Source organism: Pan troglodytes, chromosome X, assembly GCF_028858775.2.
Source record: "Pan troglodytes isolate AG18354 chromosome X, NHGRI_mPanTro3-v2.0_pri, whole genome shotgun sequence".
Taxonomy (NCBI): Eukaryota; Metazoa; Chordata; class Mammalia; order Primates; family Hominidae; genus Pan; species Pan troglodytes.
In genome coordinates, this window is record NC_072421.2 from 88,274,540 (window position 1) to 88,290,811 (window position 16,272).

General features: G+C 33.1%; 1 non-coding gene across 1 annotated transcript; it reads right to left on the reverse strand.

Annotated features, from left to right (window-relative positions):
* Positions 1 to 6,964: 6,964 nt before the first annotated feature.
* Positions 6,965 to 7,070, reverse strand: LOC112207142 (U6 spliceosomal RNA). Its single transcript, XR_002941610.1, has one exon. It is a non-coding gene; the product is annotated as a U6 spliceosomal RNA (small nuclear RNA).
* Positions 7,071 to 16,272: the final 9,202 nt, after the last annotated feature.

The window sequence follows — 16,272 nt, forward strand, 5'->3', positions numbered from 1 at the left end:
TTGACTTGGGTATGTTAGTCTTGCATCTTGCAACCTTATTTTAATTGCTTATTAGTTCAAGTATTTTGTTGTTGATTGCTTGGAATTTTATGCATAGACAATCATGTTATCTGAGAACAAAGACAGTATATTTTGTGTGATTAATATTTTTAAAAATTGTTAAGATGTGTTTCATGTCCCAAAATACGTTCTATCCTGTTGAATGTTTAATCTGGGCTTGGAAAAAATGTGTATTCTTCTGTTGTTGAATAAAATACTCTATGCATGTAAATTACATCCAGTTGGTTGATGAAGTTGGTGAGTTCAATTATGTCCTTAGTGATTTTCTGTTACTGGATCTTTTAGTTACTGATAGAGGAGTATTGAAGTCTCCAACTACAATGGAGTATTAATCCATTTATTCTTGCATTTCTTACCGTTTTTGTCTTACCTATTTCGACACTCTGTTATTAGGCCCATACACACTGAGAATTGTTATATCTTCTTAAAAATGGACTCCTTCCTAATTATGTAATATACTTCTTTGTCTCTAGTCATTTTATTTTTTGCTCCAAAGTGGGCTGTATCTAAAATTAATATAACTACTCAATATTTCTTGTTATTAGTGTTAACATGATAGAATATTTCCCAATTCTTACCTTTAATCTATTTTTTATATTAAAATGGGTGTATTGAAGAGAACATATGTTTATGATTATTTTAAATCCACTATGTTAGCATCTTTCTTTTAATTGGAGTATTCAGACCACTGACATTTAAAGTGAATATTGATATAGTTGGATTAATATCTACCATATTTGTTACTTTTTTCTACTTATTGGTTTTGCCCTCTGTTTCTGTTAGTTCCACTCTTTTTCTGCCTTTTGTAGTTTTAACTGAACATTTTATATTTCATTTTATGTCCTTATTAGAATATCAATTATATTTCTTATACATAACTTAACCAAAATCATCATAACAACGTGATTATGTTTCATGGATAAGTAAAATGAATGGCAAAACACTGTAAGAGTTGTGAGACAAGTTAATAATATTCCAAGTTAACTTGCACTACACATGTAATAGTATAGTGCTAATAAAAGTAGAGCTAAATTCATTGTACAAGTATATTTCAAATTTTTAGGAAACAATTAAAATTTTTTAAGAAATATAAGTTTTACTACCCTGATGGTTTATTTGATAAACATTAGGTTAATAATTTGAATGTAATAAAATTCTCAATCTTTCATTTATAATTACCCTTTTTTGTATATATTTTCTCCTGTAATGTATAAATTTGCATGAATTCATTTTTATTGTTAATTAAATGTTTTAAAATATCTTTTGAGGTATGATGGACAAATGAAAACCTGTACATATTTAACATAAACTAATTCATGAGTTTGCAGATAAGTGTACATCCTTGAAATCATGAAAAATATTGTGTTCCCAGAATAAGCATAATTTGTTTTGATTTATAATTCCCTTTATTCCTTAATATATTCATATAGCTAATAATATATTTAGAATCTTGATATCAATGTTCAATAATAGCCATTGGCCTGAATTGTTTTTCTTATTAGGTCTTTGTCATGATTTGATATCAAAGTCATCCTATGTTCACAAAACTATTCAGAAAGCCTTTTTTTCACCTTTAATATTCTTGATTTGTTTATGTAATATTGAGTTTCCTTTCTTAAATATTTGGTAGACGTTACCAAAGAAGGTACCCCTATCTATATCTGGACCAGCTCATTTGTTTGCTAGTTTTTTTGTTGTTGTTGTTGTTGTTTAAATTGTAGGAAATTTATATTTGGGCAGATTTTATGCCTAATTTCAGCATAATGAAAAATGTCTTCTGATCATTTGAATTTACCAACGCAAATGGATACCCAGAAAATTCAGTCCAATTAACGTCATAAGGACAACACTTAATTCATTCCAGTTAGCCAACCCAAAAGGGTTGTATAGACAACCCACAACAAAAGAGTTGTATAGGCAACTCAGAATAGCCAGGGTAGCCCATTTTTATTAAAGGGAGTAAAACTATATAACTATAATAGATTTAGTTTGTGAAGATTAATAATACTACTAATAAATAGTTGATCATAATGAAGAAGAGGATGATTCTCAACAATAAATTAGTTAATTTTGCTTTTTGTTGATAAAAGAGATAAAATATCTGGCAAGAACAATGGTTTAAATTGCTGATACTAGCTTGTAGTCTACCTACAGATCTTAATTATCTCTATTTCTGTCCTCTAGGATAGTATAAATTATCTCTAGAAAATATAGTTTATTTAAAAATTAGTATCCATCAGAATTCTATTTTTCCAAGGGTATTTTTTTCTATAGTGTTTCAAACCACAGAAAACCTATATATCTATATATGGAACATATTGAGAGTAATGTGAAGCATAATGGTGCAACCACCTACAGATAGTGAAGAGCATTAACATAATAATTTTAAAAATACCAACTGAAAATCTTCTTTGCATAAGCCAAAAATAGTTAACTACATGCTGCTAGAGTATAAGTGTTTTAAAAGGAAGTGATAAAGATATTCTTTATTTAGCTCTATTTTATACAACATGTAATCTGGTTGTAAAGAAACATTTACTGTCTAGTTTACACTTTGTGGTTCATAATACCAACACTTACATAAACTAACTAATGAAAATATGTCTTATCTTGTTAAGTACTTTGGATAAGAATATGTTCTCAACATTGTTTTTTGGTATTCTTACTTTTTTCTTTTGCTCATTATTTTTATTTTTTATTTAATTAATTAAAAAAATTTTAAGTTCAGAAGATACGTGTGCAGGTCTGCTACATGGGTTTATTGTGTAATGATGAGGTTTCCTCCTAGTGAACCCGTCACCCAAATAGTGAACATAGTACATGATAGGGAGGTTTTTGAATCCTTTCCCCTCCCTCTCTCTTGCCTTTTGTAGTCACCAGTGTCTATTATTTCCATCTTTGTGTCTACGCATGCCCATCCCATTTTTTATCTTCCACTTATCAGTGAGAACATATAATATTTGATTTTCTGCTTCTCAGTTATTTTACTTAGGAATAGTCTCCAGCTTCATCCATGCCCTCCAGCAAAGGGCATGATTTCATTCTTTTTTATGGCTGCATGGTATTCTGTGGTGCATACAAGCCACATTTTTTAATCTAGTCAACCACTGATGGATATTTAGGTTAGTTCCATGACTTTGCTATTGTGAATAGTGCTGCAATAAACACACAAGTGCAGGTATCTTTTTGATGAAACAATTTCTTTTTCTTTGGGTAAATACCCAGTAATAGGATTGCTGGGTCAAATGGTAGTGGCTGTTCTATGTTTAGTCCTTTGAAAAGTCTACATACTGTTTTCCGTATGACTAAACTAATTTACATTCCCACCAACAGTGTATGAACATTCTATTTTCTCTGCATCCTTGCCAACATTTGTTAGTTTTTGACTTTTTATAATAGTCATTCTGACTGGTGTGAGATGATATCTCATTGTGGTTTTAATTTGCATTTCTTTGATAATTAGTGATGTTGGTCACTTATACACGTTTATTGACCACGTGTATGTCTTCTTTTGAGAAATCTCTGTTTAGGTTCTTTGCCCACTTTTTGATGGATTTATTTGTTTTTTTGTTGTTGATTTACTTAAGTTCTTTATATAATCTGAATATTAGTCCCTTGTCAGATGCATAGTTAGAAAACACTTTCTGCCATTTTGTAGGTTGACTGTTTACTTTTCTGATCATTTCTTTTGCTGTGCAGAAGCTCTTTAGTTTAAGTCCCACTGGACATATTTTTTGTTTTTATTGCATTTGCTTTTGAAGTCTTAATCATAAATTCTTAGCCTAAGCCAGTGTCCAGAATAATTTTTCTTAGATTTTCTTTTAGTATTTTTATACTTTCAGGTATTACATTTAAGTCTTTAATCCATTTTGAGTTAATTTTTGTACGTAATGAGAGCTAGTGGTCCAGTTTCATTCTTCTGCATATGCCTACCCAGTTTTCCTAGCACCATTTATCGAATAGAATATCCTTTCCCCATTGTTTATTTTTGACAACTTTGTCAAAGATCAGTTTCTTTTATGTATGTGGCTTTATTTATGGGTTCCTTATTCTATTCCATTGATCTATGTGTGTATTTTTATACCAGTACCATGCTTCCTTGGTTACTATAGCACTGTAATATAGTTTGAAGTCAGGTAACAAGATGCTTCCAGTTTTTTTGTTGTTGTTGTTTTGCTTGTTTACTTAGGATTGCTTTGGCTCTTCAGGATATTTTTGGTTTTCTATGAATTTTAGAATAGTTTTTTTCTAATTCTGTAAAAAATAACATTGGTAAATTGATAGAAATTGTGTTGCATCTGTAGATTGATTTGGGCAGTATAGTCATGTAAATGATATTGATTTTTCTTATCCATGAGATTGGGATGTTTTGACATTTGTCTGTTTATCTATAATTTCTTTCATCAGTGTTTTGTAGTTCTCCTGTAGCAGTCTTTCATTGCCTTGGTTAAATGCATTGCCAGGTATTTTTTGTTTATACAGCTATTGTAATTGGGATTTAGTTCCTGATTTGGTTTCAGTTTGAGTGTTGGTGCATAGAAATACAACTAATTTGTGTATGTTAAAATTTTGCATCCTGGACCTTTACTAAACTTCTTTATCAAGTCTCGGAGTATTTTGGAGGACTGTTTAGGATTTTCTATGTATAAGATTATGTCATCAGCAGTCAGAGATAATTTGGCTTCTTTTTTTTCCAATTTAGACGCCTTTTTTTTTTCTTTCTTTTGCCTGATTTCTCTGGCTACGGCTTCCAGTATTATGTTGAATAGCAGTGGTGAAAGTGGACATCCTTGTCTTGCTTCAGTTCCTAGGGGAAATATTTTCAACTTTTCCACATGTGGTATAACACTGGCTGTGGGTTTATCATATATGGCTCTTATTATTTTGAAGTATGTTCCTTAAATGCCTAGTTTGTTGAGGGCTTTAATTATAAAGGGATGTTGGGTATTATCAAATGCTTTATCTGCCTCTATTGAGATGACCATATGGTTTTTTTTAATTCTGTTTATGTGGTTAATCAGATTTATTGATTTGTGTATTTTGAACTAACCTTTCATCTCTGCAATGAAACACACTTGATCATGGTTAATTACGTTTTGTTTTATTGCTGGATTCATTTGGCTAGTATTTTGTGGAGGATTTTTGTCTACGTGTTCATCAGAGATATTGGCCTGTAATTTGTTGTCATTGTCGTTTGTGTCTTTATTGAATCTTGCTATCAGGATGATACTGGTTTTGCAAAATTAGTTAGGAAGAAATTCTTCTTTCTTGACTTTTTGGAACAGTTTCAGTAAGATTGGTACCAGCTCTTCTTTACCTGATAGAATTTGACTGTGAATCTGCTTGGTTCTATTTTCTCTTTTGGTAGAAACTTTATTACTAATTCATTTTCATACCTCATTATTTTCCTGTACAGAATTTCAACTTCTTCCTAGTTCAATATTGAGAGATTGTATATTTCCAGGAATTTTTCCATTTCCCCTAGGTTTTCTAGTTTGTGTGCATACTTATGTTCATAGCAGTCTCTAAGAAGCTTTTGTATTTCTGTAATATTATTCACAATGTGAAAGTTGTTAAGATCTTTATTTTTTTTTATGTAGGCATTTAGTGCTATAAACTTTCCCCTTAACACTTTCTGTATCACAGAAGTTTCAGTATGTTATTTCTGTTTCCATTTACTTCATTTTTTAAATTTCTGCCTTTTATTGCTTACACAAAAATTATTCAGAATGAAGTTAGTTTCTATGTTCTTGTGTGGTTTTGAGAGTTTCTCTCAGTATTGATTTCTAATTTTATTTCACTGTGATCTGAAAAGGTGCTGGATATGATTGAGATTTTTAAAAAATGATTGTGACTTTATTTATGACCAAGCATATGATCAATTTTAGAAAATGTTCCATGCACAGATGAGAAAAAATTATATATCTTTTTAGCGTAATTTTGTGTAGATGTGTATTGGGTCTACTGTTCAGGAGTCCAATTTAATTCCAGAGTTTATTTGTTAGTTTTCTGCCTCAGTGATCTGTCTAGTGCTTCTAGTAGGGTTTTAAAGCTCCCTACTAGTATTATATGAATGCCTGTCTCTTTACTGGGTCTAGTAATATTTGTTTTATTACTCTGTGTTCTCTGGTGTTGGGTGTATATATGTTTAGAATAATTAAATTTTCTTGTTTAATTGAGCCCTTTAGCATTATATGATGCCTTTCTTTGTCTTTTTTTATTTTACTGTTGTTTTAAAGTCTATTTTATCTGATACAAGAATATCAACCCCTGCTTCTTTTTTGGTTTTCATTTGTGTGATATATCTTTTTCTACTCCATTATTCTGAGGTTGTGGGGGTCATTACATGTTTGGTGGGTTTTTGAAGGCAGCAGATGGTTGGGTCATCTTTAAATCCAATTTGCCAATCTACATCTTTTAAGTGAAGTATTTAGGCCATTTATGTTAAAAGTTGATATTGATATGTGAGGTTTTGTTCCTGTCATAGTGTTTTTGACTAGGTACAGTGTAGTCTTAATTGTGTAACTGCTTTAGAGGACCTGTGGATTTTGTCTGTAAGTGTGCTTTTATGGTAGTAAGTATTGTCTTTTTTTTCCACGTTTAAAACTCCTTTGAGCATTTCTTACATGATTGGTCTGGTGGTGATGAATTCCCTTAGCATTTGCTTATCTGGGAAATTTTTAACTTCTTCTTTATGAGCCTTAGTTTGGCAGGATATGCAATTCTTGGTTGACATTTATTTTTCTTAAGAAGTCTAAATATAGGCCCCCAATCTCATCTGGCTTGTAAAGTTTCTCCTGGGAAGTCTGCTCTTAACTCTGTTTTGATTTCCTTTATAGGTAATTTGACGCTTTTCTCTAGCTGTTTTTAAGATTGTTTTTCTTTAGCATTGACCTTAGATAGTACAAATACAGAATGCTTCATAAATTTGCATGTCATCTTTGCCAGGGGGCATTCTAATCTTCTCTGTATTGTTCTAATTTTAGTATATGTGCTTCTGAAATGAGCACCTTTTATTTATTCTTAACAGAAACTTAAATATGTCATAACACAGATACATTTGCTGTACCCTAAGAATTAACTTATCATTGTATTGATAAATACGTGTAACTTTGGTTCATACAGACATGTTTGTTTAGTTTGGCCAACTTATTGACCAATGGAAAGCATGATGCTTAGATATTGCTACAGTTGTAATGTTAATTTAAACATGAAAAAAATTCATAATTAATAATTTCTCTATTTCACAGAAAAGAAAATAAGAAATTAAATATTTACAAACACCAAGTATTTCTAGATACTATCCTTTACATATATTGTCCAATCTAAGCTTAAAGGCAAACTTACCATGGTTTTTCATTTTTTATTTTCCTGCCTTCTCATAGGAGGAAATTAGAGAACAGAGTAATTAAATAACATTTCCATTATGATACAAACTGACTCCACCATCCATTTTCTTCACAATTTATCTCACTGACTCCTATTCACTGTAGGCAGGACCACTGTGAATTTTGAAAGCTTCTTTCTCAAAACAAATTACACTTTTATGTGTCATTTTCAAATGTTTTTTCTTTATCATTTTAGAGAAAAGAAACTGCGTAATTAATATTATGCCACTGTGTTTCTGTGTAGTTTCCAGAAATTATCTACTACTACCATCTGTTTACTTGCAAATCAGTCCTCTTTCTCTGTAATTTCTCCCTTTATTTTAAGACATTGAAATGTTTAAGATATAGAAGAATTAAAAATGTAGAAACATTTAAGAAATGGACAGGCAAGGAAGCCTCAAATTTTGTTATGTTTATCTTTATTATGAGTAATTTCCACATATAAGGTTTCTAATAGAACATTATTTTTACTTTTCTCAATGACCTAAAATTTATCTACATTAAATCTATCATATTTTACATTTGTCCTTCAGTGCAGGAAATATTAATATAATTTTAATAGGGTTGATAAAATAATATTAACACCATAAAACAATCCAACCAAAAAACATAGAAGCCACATTATTTTTATTTGATCATTATACCAGCTTATTAAAAAAATCAGAGAAGAATAGGCATTATGTGATATTTCAAGGTGAACAGGCTTGATTAATATCAGAGAAGGAATGCCATTCCAAGTATCTTAATCTTATATTTTGTGCTCTTATTAAAATGCCATTTTCTAAAAAAGTTTCCTATTTTGTATATTCTTGGGGAATGAAAAACAGAGAAAAAGAACAACGCTTTAAAGGAAAATAAAGTACAAATTATAATAAAGTTTGAAGATAAAATAAACATTCTATAATTAACCTAATAATTATGGTGAGCCAGAGTAAAATCCACATATACCACCCAGACTAAGGAAGTTTTGATCTAATTTAGGCATCTTTTTAAATTCATTCCTTACATAGTGAGAACCCATTTGGACCATTGGCTGTAACTGATGAAACCACATTTATTACCACTACGGATTTCTCATGCCTGCTTATCCTGGCCCATGTTTTCAATTCTGTACCGGGTGGAAAAAAAAATTCTTTATTAGTTTATTCACTGCTGATAATGGTTGAACTCTTGCCCTGGCCCTGAAAAGAAGTGCAATGTGTTCCAAATATCTTATTATTTAGCATCCACAGCAGCCATTGTGTAGCCTGGATCCAAAACTACACTTCATATGACGCATGCAATAGAAGTAGCTAGAAAACTTTTATTCCAGTGATAATTATAGCTAACATTTTATATTGAGTAATTATTGTATGCAAGGCATTATTTTAAGTGCCTCATAAAAACATAATTACATTTAATCCTTACAACAATTCCGGGAGGTAGGTATTATTATCCTCCATTTACTAACGAAAAATCTGAGACCTAAAATGATTGAAAACCTAGTAAATGGTAGAACCATAGTTCAATCCTAGATTTTTTGACTCTAGAGATTTAGCTTTTAGCCATTACGCTACATCATCTCCTTTTTAAGTTATTTCAGTATAAAGTGGGACATACCATATTTATAACTTTCATGGGACTAAGTAAACAAAGCGTTCCAGGGTCGTGTTCTTCAAAAGGTTACACTGAATATAGTGAAAATTCTGATATTAGGTGAGAAAAAAACAAGGCATTAATCAAAACATTAGTCAAAACTATATGTATTTGAAAGATTTTTTACAGTAGTTGCTTGGAATACCAACAATAGGAGCAAAGTATAAAAATCCAAATAGCTCTTTCTGTGTATCAGTATAATTTCATTTGTATTCATTTTTCAATCTTGCAAAGATTGTGGAAACAGGAAATGACAGTCATGTAAGTGGTGAACATATTCAAATACTGGAAACAACATTAAAAATTCAACTGAGTAAACTAAAAATTTCATGCTAACTTTGTAATTTTATGGAGGATATCCTCATAATATATATTTCTCTATTATTTAATTTTTAAAGACTTAGTAAGTTAATTGAGATGTGTACTTTTCCACAAAAGTATTATAATTGTTTCTATGATTTAACTGTTATTTTATTAAGTACAATCGTTTTGGTTTTGTTAAATTTTGTGATTTTGTGTATTATGAACCTTAAACAACAAATTTAATTTCATACAAAGCTTTCATAATATTCTATAGTTCAAGCTGCAATTCTATGTTACAACATTACTCTAAAAAAATTCAAGCATCCACTTAGAATTCTGATAGTTGATTTTGAATTCTGCAGGATTATTTTAATGTAAGAGACTTGTCAGAGGTAAGAAAATAAAGTCATTGTTATATAAGCCATGAAAAAAGACTAGATAATACCAAATATAAATTGTTAAGTAGAATAAAGTGCAGGAACCTCCAGGGATAATTTGTTAATAATTAAAAATACATACCTTTAGGGTAAGACTAAAAAATCTGAGCCTATCTAAAAAAGACAGAAAACAATCAGAATATTACAGAATATTAAAAAATAATATTATGACATATTAAATGGATACTAAACATTAAAATTCCCAAAGGAAAATAATAATATCAGATTTTATAGTTCACAATGTAGTAAGTACCTAAAGCATGTTTACATTTATGCAAATTTGAGACATATATGTATATAAGCTTGTATGCCTATATATGTATTTAACCATTACTTTATAGTCATTCCTTATATTCCCCCAAATTGAAAAATAAATAAATAATAGAATAAACATTACTTAGAAATATTAAAAAATACCACAAAAATCTTAGAAGAATTGTGTATGGTTGAATCTAGGGAGAAGAATTCCAGGGTCAGAAGGGATTGGGCCAAGCAACTGCTAATTCTCATTATAAGGTTTATAAAATTTGCTTTATGTTCAAATTTTGTACATGTATAACTTTAAAAGAACAAAAAGATCAAATTTAAAATATAACTCTTTTTTCTCTAGACAACTAATTAGAGGCTTTTAGCATGCCTTAGCCACTTGGAGATAGCAAGATAGTGCATAAAGTTGAACTCTTCTTTGAGAAGAAAAAAATTGGAATCCACTAGAATCATAAAGGACACCACAGATCCCAAGAAGAACGCTAGTAAACAGCCCCTGTGATGGTATCTGGCTGATACAAGTGAGTGAAGCCCCAGTATGTGAGAGAGAGAGAGAGCCTCCCTCGGTGACTCACCTTTTCCCTAGACATTTGAGCAACCAAGGCTGAAGGAGAACACTTTGTTTCTCCCAAGCCCTGGCAGCAACTTGAGGATAGGCTTGGAGATACTGTCAGGAAAAGACACCAGGAAAAGCTACAGGTATTTTCTCAAACGTGGGACTGAGAGCAGGATGCCACTTTTAATCAAGGTGCATAAATAGCCATTCTTTGATGACCCACGAACATAGCCATGCAGGCATTTCAGTCTCAGGCCAAAGACTGGAGTTCTCTCTCTGGAGTGGGGTAAGGGCCTCTATAGCCAGAGCTATGGAAAGCAGCTCAGCAGTAGATGCTGGGATTATGCTCTCCCCAGTCACAATCCTGGGGCAAGAGGAGAGCTGCTACAGCTGCAGTTTCTCCTGGATGGCAAGGACTGCAGTCAGGGCCAGCTTGGTGACCTAGAACTGGTCCATATGTGCTATTGCTGGGTGCCCCAGCCTGCACTCCTGACATCTTGTGTAGCAAGGCCCTCTTTGCTCCAACTCCAGACAGAAATCTAGGCATTTGGAGCACCCTCTTGTCTGGTTCAGCAGCCAAGTGGCATCCTGCTCTTAGTCCCTACTCTTTCTGAACATAGATTGTGGAGCAGCAAGGACCTGTCTGCTCCACTACCAAAGCAGATATTCAGGTATTTGGAACATCAGCTCAGCTGGATGAGCAGCCCGAACTTCCCCACCCTTCCTGTGCAGAGATCCTTGTGCAGGTGGGGGTTGTGGGAGTGGAGCTCACTTTTACAAGCTCAGGCAGATTTTCAGGAATTCAGAGAACCTGCTAGTCTGGTTCAGCAGCCTGAGTTGCCCCACCTCTCCTGTGCAGACATCTTGGTGCAGGGGACCCACTCTACTTCAAGCCAAGGAAGACTTCTTGGCATCTGAAAAACCCACTTTCCTGTATTACGAGATTAGGCCACCTCTCATTACTGTGCAGAGATTTTGGGGCTGAGGAGGTTCCTCAGCTCCATGCCTAGGAACACCTCTGAGTGCTTGGTGGTGACCCATGGGATTTTCCCTCACTGAAAGTGCTTGTGGCTGCCATCAGGGGACCTGTAGGCAGAACTGCCCAGTCTGCCCCATTTATCACTGTCCACAACAATGCAGGGTTCTGCAGAGAGCTCAGTTCACTAAACATTCTAGGAATCAGCCAATTGCCTGAGGCAACAGAGAGCTTCTGCCAGTAAACAATAATGTATACAGAGCTGCGTTGGCTGCAGCCAGCTCTTACCCCTATAAGCACTCTCTGCTGGCTTGTACAATGAACTGCACAGACCAATATAAAACCTGCCAAAAGAAGTGCATGGGGCTATAGAGGCAAAGCCAAAGGACACTACCCAGCATTCTCTACAGTTGTACCCCTAGGGAGGGGAGAAAAGGGAATGGGAAAAATATTGTTATAGGGGAAGAAATAAAAAGAAAAAATCCTACCAGCATTAAAATAATTACAAAAATTTAATGTGCCACCATCTCCAGATGAGAAGGAACCAGCACAAAAATTCTAACACCATAAAAAGTCTGAATGTGGCGACACCATCAAAGGATCACACTAGATCTCTGGCAATGGAATCTAACAAAAAGGGAAATTCACAAATTACAGATAAATAATTCAAAGCATGGATTGCAAGAAAGCTCAATGAGATCCAAGACAAGGTTAAAAATCAACACAAAGAAACTTCTAAAACAATCCATGAAATGAAGAAAGAGATAGACATCTTAAAAATCAATCAGAGCTTCTGGAATAGAAAAACCTCTCCTAAGAATTTAAAATGCAATTGAAAGCTTTATCAATAATCTAGAAGAACAAAAGAAAGAATTTCAGAGCTGGATGACTGGTCCTTCAAATTAACCCAGTTACACGGAAATAAAGAAAAAAGAATTTTAAGAAATAAAAATTTCTTCAAGAAATACAGGATTATATAAAGTGACCAAACCTATGAATTAATGGCATTCCTGAGAGAAGGAAAAAAAGGAAACCACCTGGAAAACATATTTGAGGAAATAATTCAAGCAAATCTCCCTAATCTTGCTAGAGGGGCAGACATCCAAATAAAAAAGAAATCTAGAGAACACCTGTGAGATACTATAAAAATGAACATGGCCAAGGCACATAGTCACCAGACTGTCCAAAATAAATGCTACAGAAAAAATATTAAGGCCAACTAAAGAAAAAGATCAGATCATGTACAAAGGCATCTCCATCAGGTTACATGTGAAGTTCTCAGCAGAAATCTTATAAGCCAGGAGAGACTGGGGATCTATTTCTAGCAATATTCAAGTAAAGAAATTCCTACGAAGAATTTAATATCCCAGCAAACTAAGCTTCAAAAATGAAGGAGAAATAAAACCTTTTCAGATAAACAAGTTCTAAGGGAATTTATTACCCCTAGACCAACATTAGAAGAGATTATTAAGGGATTTCTAAATATGGAAATGAAAGAATGATGCCTGTGACCACAATAACACATTTAAGTACATAGCCCATAGACCCTCTAAAGCAACCACACAATAGAAACTACAAAGAAATCAGCTAACTACTTTACGATAGGATCAAAACCTCACATATCAATATTAACCTTGAATGCAAATGGTCTAAATAGCCAACTTCAAAAGCAGAGAGGGGCAAGTTGAATTAAAAAAAAAAAAAAACAAGACCAATCCAACTGCTGTCTTCAAGAGACCAATCTCACACAAAACAACATTCATAGGCTCAAAGTATGTTACAATTCAAATATAATGTAATGGTCTCCTTTATACTTTAACCTGGCTTAAATAGAAGTGTGTCTTAATTATATTATTTGTCTATATTTTTGGTATGCCTGAATTATATCATAATAACATAAGAAAATATAAGTATATAAGTGTACTTTTTTTTTTTGAGATGGAGTCTCGCTCTGTCGTCCAGGCTGGAGTGCAGTGGCACGATCTCTGCTCACTGCAAGCTCCGCCTTCTGGGTTCATGCCATTCTCCTGCCTCAGTCTCCCAAGTAGCTGGGACTACAGGTGCCCGCCAACACGCCTGGCTAATTTTTTTGTATTTTTAGTAGAGATGGGGTTTCACCATGTCAACCAGGATGGTCTCGATCTCCTGACATCATAATCCACCCACCTTGGCCTCTCAAAGTGCTGGGATTACAGGCGTGAGCCACTGCACCCAGCCTATAAGTGTACTTTTTAAATTTAAATTTTATAATTAAAAGTGTAATTTTATAATGTAAATATAATGCAATAATTTAAATATTATAATTTAATATTATAATTTAATAATTTAATATTATAATTTAACAATTTAAATATTATAATGCAAATATAATGTAATAAAATATAAGTAAGGATTAAAAAATAATAGCATAGACTGCACGGTGCAGAATATAACTTCATGATACCTGGAGATCTGTAAGATTATAGACTCCCATCCTGAACCTGGCTCGTAGCTTAATAAGAACAGCAGAATTCCTAATATTCCTGTGTGTAAAACATATCCAATCTCCTAGGCTCCTTAAATTAAAGAAAGGCCTCAGTTGTCATTTTTATTATGTTAGAAGTTCCTTTACATGTCTTATGTTTGTATAAGAAAAGAAAATCTTATTGGGATTTGCTGCTTGTATGAATATTGCAAAAGTGATTAACGTAAACAATATGTATATTGGAATTATGAAATTTCATGAAGAGAAGAAACATTTAGCTAAAATTTTATCTGTTCAAGTTAAATCCTGTTAGGAAATTAACTACTTTATGGTTCTGAACCAATATTTAAATTAGTATTTTTTTTTTAAGCTTACAGCCATAAATTTAAAGTGAGTCGAGTCTGGGTGGTTTGAGCTTTTTTCTGTTTATCTGCTCATATATGTAGGCATAAATTAGAGGGAAAGATGGCTTTAATCACAGTTGGGGCGTTTCCAGGAAAATATGTTGGCAAGAGAGAGTGTGTGTGATTTACACATGTACATGAATCACATTAAAATATTTGATTGTTTTAATGTAGGAAACATCAAGTTCAAATCTGTGTAACTTTTACTGCGGTGAAATAAAGTTCTGACATAAAACATAAAATGCTAGTGCTTCATACATAGATTTCCTCATTAGATTTATTATATGAAAATTTGAATATGGGCAGCGATGTACTGAAAAATAAAATGAAATGTGTGTTACAGTTTAATTTAGAGGTCTCCATATTGTAATCAGCTTAATGCCCTGGGACAACTACTGAAAATACAGTTTTGATTTATGTTTTAGTAATATAAATGTTTAAGATCATATATGCACTATTCTTTCTTAAGAATTTGTTTTGTTCTTTCTGCACACACACAACATCATAATGACAATGACTTTCTGATGTGTACACATATCTAAAGTTATTCCAAAGTTAACTTCAGGTTGTTGACAGATTGCTTCTCTCGGGTTCTTTGGGGACTGGATTGAAGCTTGGCTTTTGAGAAGGGAGACTTTCATACTTAAGAATGCATTTTTTCGACTATCTCACAAGGAATCAAGACTGTTTTTTGAAGAACCATATTTTTGTTTTTAACTTTTAAGTTCAGGGGTATGTGTGCAGAATGTGCAGGTTTGTTACATAGGTAAATGTGTGTCATGGGGTTTGTTGTACAGGGTATTTCATCACCCAGGTATTGAGTCTGGTATCCATTAGTTATTTTTCCTGATCCTATCCCTCCTCCCACCTTCCACCCTCCGACAGGCCCCAGTGTGTGTTGTTCCCCTCAATGTGTCTGTGAGTTCTCATCATTTAGCTCCCACTTATGAGAGAGAACATGTGGTATTTGGTTTTCTGTTCCTGTGTTAGTTGTTAAGGATAATGTTAAGGATAATGGCCTGACGTTCCTTCCATGTCCTGCAAAGGAAATGACCTCAAGGAACCACATGTTTAAAATGTATTTAACATCTCTGGGTTAGTGGTTTTCCTAAATGGATGTCAATTCCTTTCATTGAGTAAATATTGGTTGAAGTCCCAGATACTCTCTTAGGGCTCCAGGATACAACAGCAAGCAAGACAGTTTATGTCTGTGCTTATTATAGAGTTTACGTTCTGGCAGCTTTGGCCATAAAAAAGTTTCCTTCCCCATATGTAAAAGAATATTTCCTGGAATAATAATAATAACACATAGGCTCAAAAACATGGTTAGATGCCATAAAATATTTTTTATTTGAATTCTGTTTATTGGACTGGCTGCTCAGAGACACTTCTTAATGCCTTCATTTCAATATACAGACACAGTTTTCCAAATGAATACATACTCTGTGCCAGGCATTGTGCCAGGTAATTCACACATATTATCTCACTTAAGTCTTGCAAAAAACCAGAGGAAATAAAAAATTATTTCAATTTTTTTAGACAGGAAAAATGACAGTAAGAAAAGTGAAATAATAATCAAATTTAATTACTTTAGTTGTTAGTGGTCACATTGGGCTACAAATCAAAGTTAATTCCACTTCACAACCCTAGTACACTCTACCACCCTGCAGCACTGCCGGAAAGCCCTTGTAACACATCATATACAGTATTTCCCCCTTACCTACAGGGGATATGTTCCAAGAACCCCTGATGGATGCCTGAAACAGCAGATAGCATCAAAGC